Source organism: Ochotona curzoniae, unplaced genomic scaffold (genome assembly GCF_017591425.1).
Source record: "Ochotona curzoniae isolate NIBS_2020 unplaced genomic scaffold, NIBS_Ocur_1.0 contig_517, whole genome shotgun sequence".
NCBI classification, from domain to species: domain Eukaryota; kingdom Metazoa; phylum Chordata; class Mammalia; order Lagomorpha; family Ochotonidae; genus Ochotona; species Ochotona curzoniae.
In genome coordinates, this window is record NW_024466454.1 from 7,350,534 (window position 1) to 7,363,540 (window position 13,007).

General features: G+C 47.9%; 1 protein-coding gene across 6 annotated transcripts in view; it reads left to right on the forward strand.

Annotated features, from left to right (window-relative positions):
* The first annotated feature begins 1,182 nt into the window (after positions 1-1,182).
* Positions 1,183-13,007, forward strand: part of DENND2B (DENN domain containing 2B) — a 107,186-nt gene continuing 95,361 nt past the window's right edge. For all 6 annotated transcript variants that reach the window (XM_040988964.1, XM_040988966.1, XM_040988967.1 and 3 more), the window contains exon 1: positions 1,183-1,364. The gene's annotated coding sequence lies outside the window, so the exon portion shown is untranslated. The remainder of the gene's footprint in view (positions 1,365-13,007) is intronic.

Below are 13,007 nucleotides of genomic sequence, written 5' to 3' on the forward strand. Positions count from 1 at the left end.
GTTGGCTGCATTTTTAAAATGCGTTATTTCCTGGTTCTATGACCCAGGGCAAGTTATTTTACCTTTGTTGTAGATATTTTTATTTGAAAAAAAAAAAAAATCTGTTACAATTAGTATAATGCCAGTCCTAACCTTTAAGCCTCTTGTGATAAACAGATAGATGAACCAAGATTTTGTAGAATACTGGCGCAGTGTATTTCAAAAGGTGATAAGAATCAAAGTCATATCTGTAAAAGAATGTTACAAAGCAGGAATAAATGTCCCCATGTCTGTGTGTCTGTGTGTTTGTGTGTAGGGGAGGGGGCGATGTTACTAAATAGAGTCCGTTCCCTTACCCAGCCTTTGAGAGTTAGCGCTGTGACCTGGCTCCCAGGAAGCCTGGCTTTCCAGCTGCTGATCCAGAATGGGGCCAAGAGGCAGGCCTGTGTTTCTATCAAGGTTGCCCTCAGGGCTGCAGGGGCTCTTCCTGGTCCTGACCTAGTGTCTTTCCTTTGCAGGAAGATGAGAGACTGCTTAGGTGCCAGCACTAGTACCATGCGCCCCGGTACTGGTTAAAACCACCGTCGCCACCTGGAGACAAGGTAAGCAGAGGCCAGTCCAGGCGAGCTCTTGGGATGGGAGTGCACTTCCTCCCCAACTGCCGACCCGGAAAATCCCAATGCACAAACAAGTTAAGGCGGTGGTGCATCAGGGTCCCTCCTCCCGGGCTCCCAGACCCACGGGAGGGGCCAGCTCCCCACTCCAAGCACTCCAGCTCGCTCCCGCCCACCCCCCCCAACACACACCCCGCTGCCAGATTCTTCCAAGTTATAAAAAAGAGACAGACTGACAGACACTGGAGGGGAGGAAAACAAGCCCACTCTCCCTCTCCCCTCTGAACTACTGGAGCAAGTTCCCAGGAGCAAATCCTGAGCCCTTGTGTGACGGGAGAGGAGTTAGGAGGAGCGGAATGCTTGCAAGACCGAGCTGATCCACAGACAGTGCTGTCCCACGGAGGCCTCCTGGAAGTGAGAGACAGAGAGACTGGGAGGAGAGGAAGAGACACCGGAGGGGGAGGGGAGGCGGAGGGCGGGGAGCGCCTAGAATGTGCGCGCGCCTGCTGGCGCTGGAGAACCGGGGCGTGCGCGCCGCGGGGACAGGGTCTCCATGACAACTGGCCTGGCCGGCCAGCCGTGCTGGGCTCACTTGGCTTGGAAGGAGCAAGCGCCACGAAAGGTCAGAGGAAGGAGTCTGTGGGAAGCCCGCAGCAGGTATCGGAGCTTCAGCCAGTGGATTTGGGGGGCCCCAGGGGCTCCCTCACCGACTGAGGTGTGAGTCCGACTCTGCCGAAAATGGAGCGGACAGGAAAGCACCGGGACTTTCAGGTGAGCGGCGGCTCTCGGCTCGGGCAGTGGGATGCAGTGGGGCGCTGGAGTGTTCCCCCTCCTTCCCCGGCCCTCTCCGGCTGTTTTCTGGGAGGCAGATGAGTGTCTGCTGCTCCCCGGGTTCGGGGCTCAAGAATGATGTCATGCTCGACAGTTGGATCCTATTAGTGTCAGGAGGAGGGAAGCAGCCAATTTTCTTGACTGCAAATGGAGTTGATTTCACTCTTGATGAGTCTGAGGTGTTGAGATTTAACTTTGGCAAACTTGGTTTGACTTTTCCGTAGCACGAAAAAGGCACAGCGTCGTTGTGCCGGAGGAGACTTTGAGATAGAAAAGAGCTGAGTGCCGACAGTTACAGCTGTGTGTGTGTGTGTGTTTCCTACACGGGAAACTCCAGGGTCTTTTTGAGTCGCTTGGTTCCTTCCAGGAAACACTTTGTTTTATCATTTGATGCTGCAATGTCTGACCTATAATAATAATAGTAACAGCAACATCAACAATAAAAGCCAGTTCAGCTCTGTGAAGAGCCTGTGGTGAGTTCCAAGTCCCTCTGGCACTGGGAGGGGAGCGTATTGGGGGGAACAGGTCATATGGAGCTTGCCACAGGGATATCTGAACTGAAGGTTCGCTCTTCCCAGAGGACTGGCCTCCATCAGTCAGAAGGTTGTTCACAGCCACCATCCCAGGGCAGAGGGCGGGGGGCAGGAGGTAGCAGAGGGAGGGATCCCTTGGAGTGGGGGTGCCTGCATAGAAGGATCTTACCTGGGGTAAGCTGCTTAGAACGGGGGGAGATGCGAGGCTCCTTGCCTATGTTGTGTGGATTTCCTTGGTTAGTGTTTGCGCCTCATCTCAGGGCACATGCCGACCCTACAGCATGTGCCTCCAATTCGGGTGGCCCCAAGTTTTGGGGAAATTGGTTGTGGCCAAGAGGAGTGGTGTTTGTGTGTGTGTGTGGGTGGGTGAGAGAGAGAGAGAGAGTGAGTTCAGTGTGGCCTTGGGCTGGAGACCTGCCTGGCAGGCAGTTTTGTAGGTAGTTGGGGGGACAGTAATGTGGGGAGGAATACGAAGGTGGCAGAGCCCGCCCGCAGGAGAGACCACTTCCGAAGTGCTCCCGGAGAAGTGCTCCCAGCCCTGTCGCCTCTTAAACCTGCTCTTGACCGTAGAGCTCCGTGGATGCCATGGGTTTCTGTTTGGGGTGAGGGAACAGCTGCTGTCTGGTGCTCTTCGGTTTTCTTTCTCCAACCTCTCCAAACAGAATGCCTTTTGTATTCAGGAAGACAAGGGAGGGGGCCTCCTGATTAATTTCGGGTCGTCCTGCCAAGGCAAGCACTGTGTGTCCCCAGTACTGACTCCCAGAACCCATGTGGGTTTGCAACAGTGTTGTGGCTTGAGAATCCCCACCAGGTGGAAGCTCTGCATGGTGCAGCTGGGGCACTTGTTACTGCTTTTACTGCAATAGGGAATGGGATCCTTTGCTTGGTGGAAATCCAGCCCTGTTAGTATTAAAGAATGGGGACGGGGAGCCGAGAAGGAACCAGTGAGCCCTCTGTGGTGGGCCATGTAAATCAGAGTGGCATGTGGTCTGTGGTTGAATCTCCCGTTTTATCACCTGTATTTATAAAGACTAGCAGAATGTTTCAGGAACTTTTTATGTTTCAAAAAGAGCAGTGCTTCTGGGGTGAGAAGACTTGAGTCCATGGCCAGGTTTTACTACTTGCAAAGCAAATTCCCTAACTAATGTGAGTGTTACATGATGTTTAAAAATATATATTTATTTGCTTGAAAGGCATGATGACAGAGAGAGATCTTGTATCTGCTGGTTCATTCTCCAGTGACTGTAATGGCCAGGGCTAGGCCTGATGGAAGCCAGGAGCTTTTTCCTGGTCTCCCACCTGGGTACAGGATCCCAGGCGTTTGAGCCATCCTCTGCTTTCCCAGGTGCGTTAGCAGAGAGCTGGATCAGAAGTGGAGCAGCTGGGAGTTCAGCTGATATCCATATTGCATGCCAGCAGCCTGGCTCTGAGCTTCACTTTATTACTGGTGAGATGGAAATGACAGTAACTGCTTCAGGACTTTTTGGGAGAAGCAAGTGAGATGATTTCCATGAAAGTTTTAAACAAGGGGAGTCTTAAATAATGTGACAGTGTTTCCAGTTCCAGCCTGCAGAATGACCTAAGTTTCTCCTGGAAAGTCACTTTACCCCTCTTAATCCCCCCCGCCTTGCCCACATTATCCTCCCCCCACCCATGAATTTCTAAATAAAAGTGAGCAAACCCATAAGGGACTTCTTCAGTGTATTTAAGGACACATTTTGCATACTTTGGGTTGGGAAGTTGACTATGAGTGATGTTTAGGGTAGACTTTGAGCTTTCTGAGGGGATCCTCCAGAGATGATGTTTTCCTTGGACCACCATCCACTTACTTCCCACCCCGTCCATCCTCATGTGTTTTGGTGTAAAGGAGAGGGGTTCCAGGAGAGCCTTTTGCCGCTCCAGTGTCCAGCAGCCACTGTGGTCATGGTGTCAGGACTGCAGTCACTGCAAGAGAGGCTGAGTGCCAGGACCACTTCCCTGGTTCTGCTGGGTTCTGCCCAAAGCTTGAGTGTGGCAGGGGGATCTTTCTCCTAGGTCCAAGGTTTGAAAGACTGGGTTCTAACTGGTAGCCAGTGTTTTTGCTCTGAAAAGACTCCTTAGGGGATAGGCAGTTCTTTCTGGAACATGAAGACTACACAGCTTTACAGGGAAACAAAAAAAGAAACAAGGAAGTGGGAATTCCAAGGGCAGATACTTGATATGCTGTGGGACTGTGCCAAGGAATGGAATAGCAGGGGCGGGGAGACTCCAGGCAAGGGCGTCCCAGATCTGCCCTCAGCAGGTCTGTGGGCTAATGGCATACTGGGGCACCTGTACGCAGCCTCACCCTTCACTGTGGCTCAGGGGAAAACCTGCTCCGTGTACCCCGTGGTCATGTCTGGGAAAAGCCCCTGAGCAGCCCAACATAGACAGATTTTTTTTTTTTAAGCAACAGAGCTTTCCTTCCAGGTGAGATGCGTCACAGCAGCCTCTGAGGCCTGAAGGAGAAGTTGCCTACAGCTTGGATGGGACTACAGCTGTTCCCCACACCCCAGCAGAGTAGCTTTAGCTTCCCAGAGCTGACTCACTCATTGGATCCCTCTGTTCCTTAAGGATTAAAAAGTAACATTCTTGTTCTCACTCCCTCTCTCCCCCCTTTTGCTACTCCCTTTCCTGTGCTCTCTCCCTATAGGATCCCTCTCTAAAATTAGAATAATCACTCACTCAACCAAGTTGTAACTTGGAAATACCTTGGAAAAGGGCATCCTCATATTTGTCAGCTGGGCATCTGGGGTGTCCGGGTTTTTTTTTTTTTTGGTGGTGGTCTTTGGGAGAGCACCCCAGACTCCAAGTATCATGGTCACACTGCTGGCCTGGAGCTGGGAGGTTGTGACCTAAGAGAGGCAGTCCTCCACTTTCTGCCTCATCTCCAGGTGAGAATTACTTCCGGGAAGTGCTTAAGGAAGGAAGAAGCAGGTAGTACTGAAGAGACAGTCTTCTACCTGCATGTTGCTTTTCTTTCTTCCTTCCTCTCTATCTTTCAAATTATTTATCTTTATTGGAAAATCAGATCATATTTACAGAGAAAAGTAGAAACAAAGAGAAAGATCTTCCATCTGGTGGTTTACTCCCCAAATGAATGCAATGACCGGGGCTGAACTGATCTGAAGCCAGGAGCCAGGAGCCTCTTCCAGTTCTCCCAGGTGGGTGCAGGGTCCCAGGGCTTTGGCCCATCCTCTACTGCCTTTCCAGGCCACAAGCAGGGAGCTGGATGGGAAGTGGAGCAACTGGGACACGAACTACTGCCCATACAAATCCTGGCATGTGCAAGGCAAAGATTTAGCCATTATGTCATCAAGTCAGGCCCTGTATCACACTTTCTTTTAAGATTTAGTTCTTTTTATTTGAAAGGCCGAGTTTCAAAGAGGGAGAGAGAGAGATCAGCCTTCCATCTGCTGGTTCACTTCCCAAATGGCTGCAAGCCAGGATCCGGGACTTCATCCAGGTCTCCCACATGGGTGCTGCTTTTGTAGGCCATAATCAGGGAGCTGGACTGGCAGTGGAGCATCTGGGACTCGAACCAAGACCCATATGAGATACTGGTGTTGCAGGTGGAGGTTTAGCTTGCTCTGCTATGATGCCAGATTCCTGTCGCTGTCATTGCCCTGATGATTCCTGATTCCCAGTGTTGGGCCTAAGAGTTTCCTGAGGGAGCTGAACAAAGGGGGTGGGGTGAGGGGCACATATCTGAGCTGGAGGCCTGGCTGGCATCCCTTTTGCATCTCTACATCGGTTTGAGCGGAGTGTGTTTCGGGAAGGCTGGGGAGAGAGAATGGGGGCAGTCTGCAGGCAGATAATGAAGTTCTTTGACAGAGGGACGGTGAAGAGGGGAGCAGGGCCAGGAGGGCAGGAGAAAGAGAAAGAAAAGACCATCTGGCACTGTATGCAGAGATTTCTGTTTGAAGCCTGTGGGCAAATTTTGAGGGTATGCCTTCTCCTGGCGGCAGGCGGGGAGGTCGTGCCTCTGTTTTGTGTTCCAGGGCAGGTTCTGTGTGCCTCTGCCCCAGTAGGTGTGTTTGAGGGATGCTGTGTACATCTGTCTGCATTGTATACAGTATTGCACTGTCAAAAAAAAAAAAAACCCTGGGGCTCTGTAGTTCTAGTAATGGGCCCAAAAAACTGTGTGTGTGTGTGTGTGTTTCAGGGGAGGATGGGTGTTACTTGAGTCTAGACTACCTTGCCTCTTTCACTTCTCATACAATGAGTACACTGTTGTTGGGGGCTGTTGGAACTGTCGTAATACCCATCCTCGTCCAAACACTGCCTGACGGTTAGATTTCACGTCCCCACGAAAGGCTGAATTATATGCAGTCACAACAGAAATCCTTCTGAACCAAAGTGGGCCTGTTCCCAAGAGCTTATCATGAAGCCACTCCTGTTTCCCCCAAATCCAGACTCTTCCGTGTGACCTGTTTTGCTTTCGGAGTTTGTGTGTGAACCTAGAGATGGACAAATAGGAAGCAGCCTGTTTGATCAGCAGACTGTTTGATCCTGGGGAAAACAAGATATAGTGAGTGTTATGGGAGGAGACAAAATCAGTGACATGAGAAAGACCAAGAGGGAGGGGATGAGGGGAAGCCAGTGCTCAGGGGAAGCAGGCAGTGACAAATGGAAGGGCTGACTCAGGAGGTCTTCATCATGTGCTGGCTGGTTGGCCATATCCGAGGCACTCTGGGATCTGCTGTGCTGCTTCTAACAAGCATTGAGAGTTGGGGCGATGCGAGTGACTGACACTGGGGTTGCCTCCCCTGCCCAATTCATTTACTGTTGTGTTCAGAAGCATCTGGAATACTAACTTGTGTTCTCTTGGTCCATGGACTCATTTAGTCAGTGAGAACAGAGCATCTGGGCCAACAGCTAGGGAGGATCCAAAAAGCATGAAGAATGGAGCTTACTCTTGTGAGTGTTGTCTTAGATGATGTGTTGCAGTTGAGGCAGGCTGTCAGCATCTCATGGTGGCATTCTGGATTCTGATGGCAGTTGGTAACATCTCACACTCTTAGGATGGGGAAAAGGGGGAGGTCCAACTCGTAGTCTGGATTAAGAGTATTGTTTGAATGATGGATGGGAACCAGTGAAAGGACTGGAGATCTGAGAGGGTGAAGGTTCTATGTCTGTGTTCTCAGAGTGTCAAAGGAAGAGGGGCAGTGTGAGAGGTGATAGGAAAAGGGAAATGGGAAAATTGGAGCACTATAGAAGTCAACTGGCTTTTGGAATTTTTTAGCTTTGTTCAAAGAACCAAATTTTAATCGCTTCTTGGCCCTTTGGCTAAAATCAAGTGTAAATAACTAAATTTGTTGTGTCTCGCACCCAAGTTTTATAGATTGATTTTTTTAAAATGGATTAGCCTATGGTGCGTGTGCAACTTTCAGTAACTGTTAGACATCAGTGAGCATGTGGTGCTGCCTTGGGTGGAAGCCTTTGCATGCAATGTACGTGCGTTACATTGCAGAGCTCTGGTGAAGAGCTGGGGCTCAGAGGTCTGACAGCCTTAGGTTTGTGAATGGGGGCAATTATTTCATCTCTGTGTGCTTTAGTTTTCTCTCAGACATCTGTAAGAAGAATATAAGCTTGTTAGAGTTGTGGTACTAAATGATACATTTATCTACCAACGGCCCAGTACCTGGTACCTAATGAATGCGCAAGGCTTTCTGTTGTTGTTAGGAATTTAAAGCAGCATTTTGAAGAGAGGAATGCTGGTCTGTCTCTTCAGGTTGGGGTTACTACCTTATAGGAACAAACCAAATTCTTTGAGAAGTGGCTTATCCTTTGTCTTCTGTACTCTTTCCTTCACAGGCTCAGCTTTTTCTTATAGGATGCTTACGCTCTCTCCAGGTAGGAGGAGAATTCTAGAATCACTTCCCATTTGCTCCTTTCCTGCTAGCCAGCCTAGAGAGGACCCCTTAACTTCTTTAACCTTGCCAGTATCATGCAACCCTCAGTGGCCTGACATACGCTTCGGTCCCCTCACCCCACCCATGTTAGGTTTAGTATCTATGTCTTCTTCAGAACTTGGGTTAGTGCACAGGCTTTGCAACCTGCTCAAGAGGTGCATCATCTTACTGTAGTTGACCTCTAAGCCCCTGAATCTTCCTCATCCATAAAATAGGTGATAATGTTGCCCATGTCAAAGAGCTGTTGTAAGAGTTAAATGGTTTTAAATCTGTAAAGTATTCAACTTAGTTGTGGGAACTGATGTGCTGTCAGTAAATGTTTGCTGTTGTGTTAGGCATTTGCCTCCCGTCAGTGCCTGCCTGCACACAGCAGAACGCCCAGTCAGCTGGGCAGCAGGTCTGAATTCTAGTTCTGACTCACTGGGTGACCTTGAGAAGGTGATCTGACTACTCTAGGCTTGAGTTCCCTTATCTAGAAAGTAAAAGGTACAGATTGAATGTTGCCATTGACCTTCTATCTTGACTTTTCAGCTATGTTTATCTTAACTTTCCAACCAGCCTCCTTGAAGTTCTAGGAAACTGGGAGTAATTTTATATGCTTAATATTTCCTAAATGAACAACATATATAGTCTGTGCTTAAAAATATGTGATAACTTTTTGCAGTCCCCATCAATTGGATTTTAGAAAGCATTTAAACTTGGTTCACAGAACTTGGCTACTAGAAATTTGTTCTCACACGATCGGTTATAACTGCAGGGAGGGCCTAGCCCTTAGTAAGCCAAAAAATCTTCTAGGTCAGTAAAAGCGGATTGGGATGCTTACTTATCTTACAGACTTAGAACAGCTCTACGAACAAATAATGCATCTGTTTCTGTTTTTAAAACAGTTTATTTATTTACTTTTTTTTTAAGATTTATTTTTATTATTTTTTTATTGGAAAGGCGGATATACAGAGAGGAGAGACAGAGAGGAAGATCTTCCATCCGCTGATTCACTCCCCAAGTGAGCGCAACGGGCCGATACTATGCCGATCCAAAGCCAGGAGCCTCTTCCGGGTCTCCCACAAGGGTGCAGGTTCCCAAAGCTTTGGGCTGTCCTCGACTGCTTTCCCAGGCCACAAGCAGGGAGCTGGAAGGGAAGCGGGGCTACCAAGATTAGAACCGGTGCCCATATGGGATCCCGGGCGTGCAAGGCGAGGACCTTTAACCACTTGCGCCACCACACCGGGCCCTATTTATTTACTTTTAAAAAAGATGTACTTATTGGAAAGGCAGATTTGTAGAAGGAAAGAGATACAGAAAGATCTTCCATTGACTGGTTTACTCCCCAAGTAGCTGCAACGGCACAGTTGAGCCAATCCGAAGCCAGGAGCTTCTTTCTGGTCTTCCACGTATGTGCAGTGTCCCAAGGCTTTGTGGCCTTCCTCTACTGTCTTCCCAGGCCACAGGCAGGGAGCTGGATGGGAAGCAGAGCAATCAGGGCAGAGATCTGCACCTGTATGTGGTCCTAGCACATGGGAAGGTAAGGCTTCAGTCAGTCAGCCATTGTGCTGGGCCCAGATTTATTTATTTATTTATTTTATTGGAAAGGCAGAGTTTTTTTTAAAGATTTTATTTTTATTTTTATTGGAAAGTCAGATATACTGAGAGGAGGAGAGGCAGAGATGAAGATCTTCCATCTGATGATTCACTCCCCAAGTGACCGCAACGGCCGGTGCTGAGCTGATCCAAAGCAAGGATCCAGGAACTTCCTCTAGGTCTCCCACGCGGGTGTAAGGTCCCAAGGCTTTGGGCGGTCCTTGACTGATTTACCAGGCCACAGGCAAGGAGCTGGATGGGAAGTGGAGCTGCCAAGATTGGAACTGGAGCCCATATGGGATCCTGGCATGTTCAAGGTGAGGACTTTAGCTGCTAGGCCATGGCCCTGGGCCCAAAAGGCAGATTTTATAGAGAGAAAAGATAGATTTTCCAACGGGTTCTCTCCCCCAAATGGCTGCAACAGTCAGAAGTAACCCAGTCTGAAGCCGGGAGCCCAAAGCTTCTTCCAGGCCTCCTGCACAGCTGAAGAGTAGCAAGACTCTGGACCATTTTCCTCTGCTTTCCCAGAACATTAACAGGGAGCTGGATGGAAAGTGGAGTAGCCAGGACAGGAACCAGCAACTATGTAAGATGCTGGCACTTTCAGGTGGAGGATTAGCCAGTGAGTCATAGCTCTGATTCCTATTTCTTCTTTTTCTTTTCTTTCTTCCTTTTCTTCCCTGCCCTTCTCCCGTATGTGATGTCATACTGCATGGAGGATTAGCCAGTTGAGCTATTGCACCGATCCCTGTTTCTTTCTTTATTTGAGGAACTGGCAGAATTTTATTTTTCTTTTATTTATTTTTAAAATTTCTTATATAAGGAAGGGCCTGGCAGGATAACCTAGTGGCTAAATCCTCCTGGCTCCTGGCTTCGGATTGGCTCAGTTGTGGCTGATGCAGCCACTTGGGGAGTGACTCATTGGATGGAAGATCTTCCTCTCTCTCTCCTCCATCTGTATATCTGACTTTCCAATAAAAATAATAAATATATCTTTTAAAAAATCTTCTTTAAGAGTCAGAGAGGGAGAGAGGAAGATAAAAATATGCTGGTTCACTCCCTAGATTCCTGTGTTTTGCCAAAGTTGGGAGCCAGCAAAAAACCCATATAGGTTTTCCATGTGGGTGGCAGGAGTCCATGTCCTTGAACCATGACCTGCTGCCTCCAGGGCTTGTATTAGCAGGAAGTGGAATCAGGATTGAACTGAGACTTAAAGCCAGTCGCTTGCATCTTTACTAGCACCTTAACCTCTGGGCCAAATACCCACCACAACAGAATTTTCCAAGTGTCTCTCCTTTAGAGTTTAATGTGAGCCAGTTGAGTCCTAGAAAGAAATCTGCTAGAGGAGCAGTCCAACAAGAGAATGACATTTATTTAGAACCTGAGCTTTGGAATGAGACTGTTCAGTTCAGAATTCTGCCTCTCCCACTTACTGGTTCTATAACCTTGTACAAGGTACTGAGCTCATCTCAGTTGCTCTTCTATAAAATTGAGACAGTTGTAATAAAGCCCAAATGAAAAGTGCTTAGAATAGTTGTCCCTACCTTGTTGCGGAACAAAATGTTAGCAACTAGTTGTATTTAATGATTCTCTTGTAAACCAAGCAGTATCTGTTTCTTGTAAGCTAGTGTGTTTGATTGGTTTTGCTAAGTGTGAAGCTACGTTCTCTGTACATCCTGGGCGAGTATCTGATATCAGCAGAGCAGGTGTAAGTGTCCCAGTTGTAGACCAGAGTTTTTCAGTTTTGTTTTTGTTAAGAAATAGATAAACCTGAGGGGGAATCTAGTTCTAACCAAAAGACGATCTAGGCTGAAAGGCCCATGTCAGTAAGTAAGAAATGACACTGAGGTGGGACATAGGGAGGTGGGACATAGACATGATGAGAGTGGAGGGTGCAGGTGGAAGAGACAGGGTATTGGTGGAGAGAGGATGCTCCAGGACAGAATGAAGTCGTCAGTATTGAAGAGTGGCAAATGTCTCCGGGCCAAGTGGTTGAGGTGAAGACAGTGAGCTGCCCTTGTAGACGACTTGGTGGCCCTTGATTTTACCAAGGAGCCATCTGGATCCCAGCCCCAGGTAGGACTTCCCTCCTGGAGGAGTGATGGTAAGAGTTGAAGAGGTTCTAATCTGTTTCTAAGGAAAATGAGTAGTTCTTATCTCAGAATATAATTATAAAGAGATTTCCTTTTAACTTCAAGAAACAGGAATTTTGGCTGCCAAATTTAGCAGTGTGTTTTAAGTCCCTCAAATCTCCTTTTGAGTGCAACCAAAGCTCTCAGCTTTGTTGTTATCTCTTGTTGAAATGTAGTCTGGAAAGGTCATATCAACAGTGCCAGTTTATGGGCCTGCTGAACCCAGGCAGGCCTAGGCCGGGGGGCGGGGGTTGGGGGGAGTTCTAGGATTAGGTGCTTCACACATTTTTTTTTCTTCAATTGAAGCTATTTATAATTTAAGGTTCTCTGCTTTTTAGAAGACCAAACTCTGCAGATCAGGGTGAGACATTCTGGTTTTTGTTTGTTTGTTTCTGCAGGGTTACTCCTGTAGGATTCTGTAGGCAGGGCTGAGATTCTACAGTGACTTGCTATCTAATCAGGAGAAGGTTCCCAAAATGGCACCCCATCCTCTTTGTTGGAGGTAACATTTCTCGGTGCGAAAGTGTGCCATGATCTTCCTCCTGTGTGGTTTCTGAGTAGTTTGTGACCTACCTTGTGTTCTGATGGAGTGACTAGAAGCTGGTAAAGATGTTGATTTGTAGAAACCACAGGTGGAATTTTGTATTTATTTTCAGATCTGAGGATAGGAGGATCAGACATAGGTGTATACACTTTGTCACCTGGGGAAAAGGAATACAAACAAGGAAAGGAAATTCAAGAACTTGAACGACCTTGCAAACTATACAAAGATGGGGTAAGCATGTGTGATAGGAAAGCTGAGAAGATCTTAGCAATAGCAGTTACCTAGGTGGCAGTCCTTGGCTTGACTGACTAGCTATTCTGTTCACAGGATGAAGGCTTTGGATTCTAGAGTACTAAAGTTCCCTCTATTTTTTATTTCATTTTTACTGGAAAGGTAAATCAGATTTACAGAGAAAGAGCTGTCTGATGGTTTACTCCCCAAAGGGTTGCAATGGCTGGAGCTGAGTTCATCCAAAACCAGGAGCCAGAATCTTTTAGGTTTCCTTCCAGGTCTCCTACTTGGGTGCAGGGTCCCAAGGCTTTGGGCCATTCTCTTCTGCTTTCCCAGGCCATAAGTGTTTTTGAATGAGAAATGGAACATCTGGCACATGAACTGATGCCCATATGGGATGCTGGTGCTTGCAAGGTGAGGATGTAGTCAACTGAGCCATTATGCTGGGTCCTGAGGTTCCCTCTTGTCTTTGCCTTCCTTTAGCCTCCTGAGTTGTTCATTGCTTTGGGTTTCAAGGATAATGAATGAACCACACCCCCTGCTCTGGGTTGGTGTCGTCACTGCCACTGAGTTGAGCCTACAGCTAGCTCATGTGTGCTAGTAGAGCCAAGCTGTGAGGGTAGTGAAGGTAA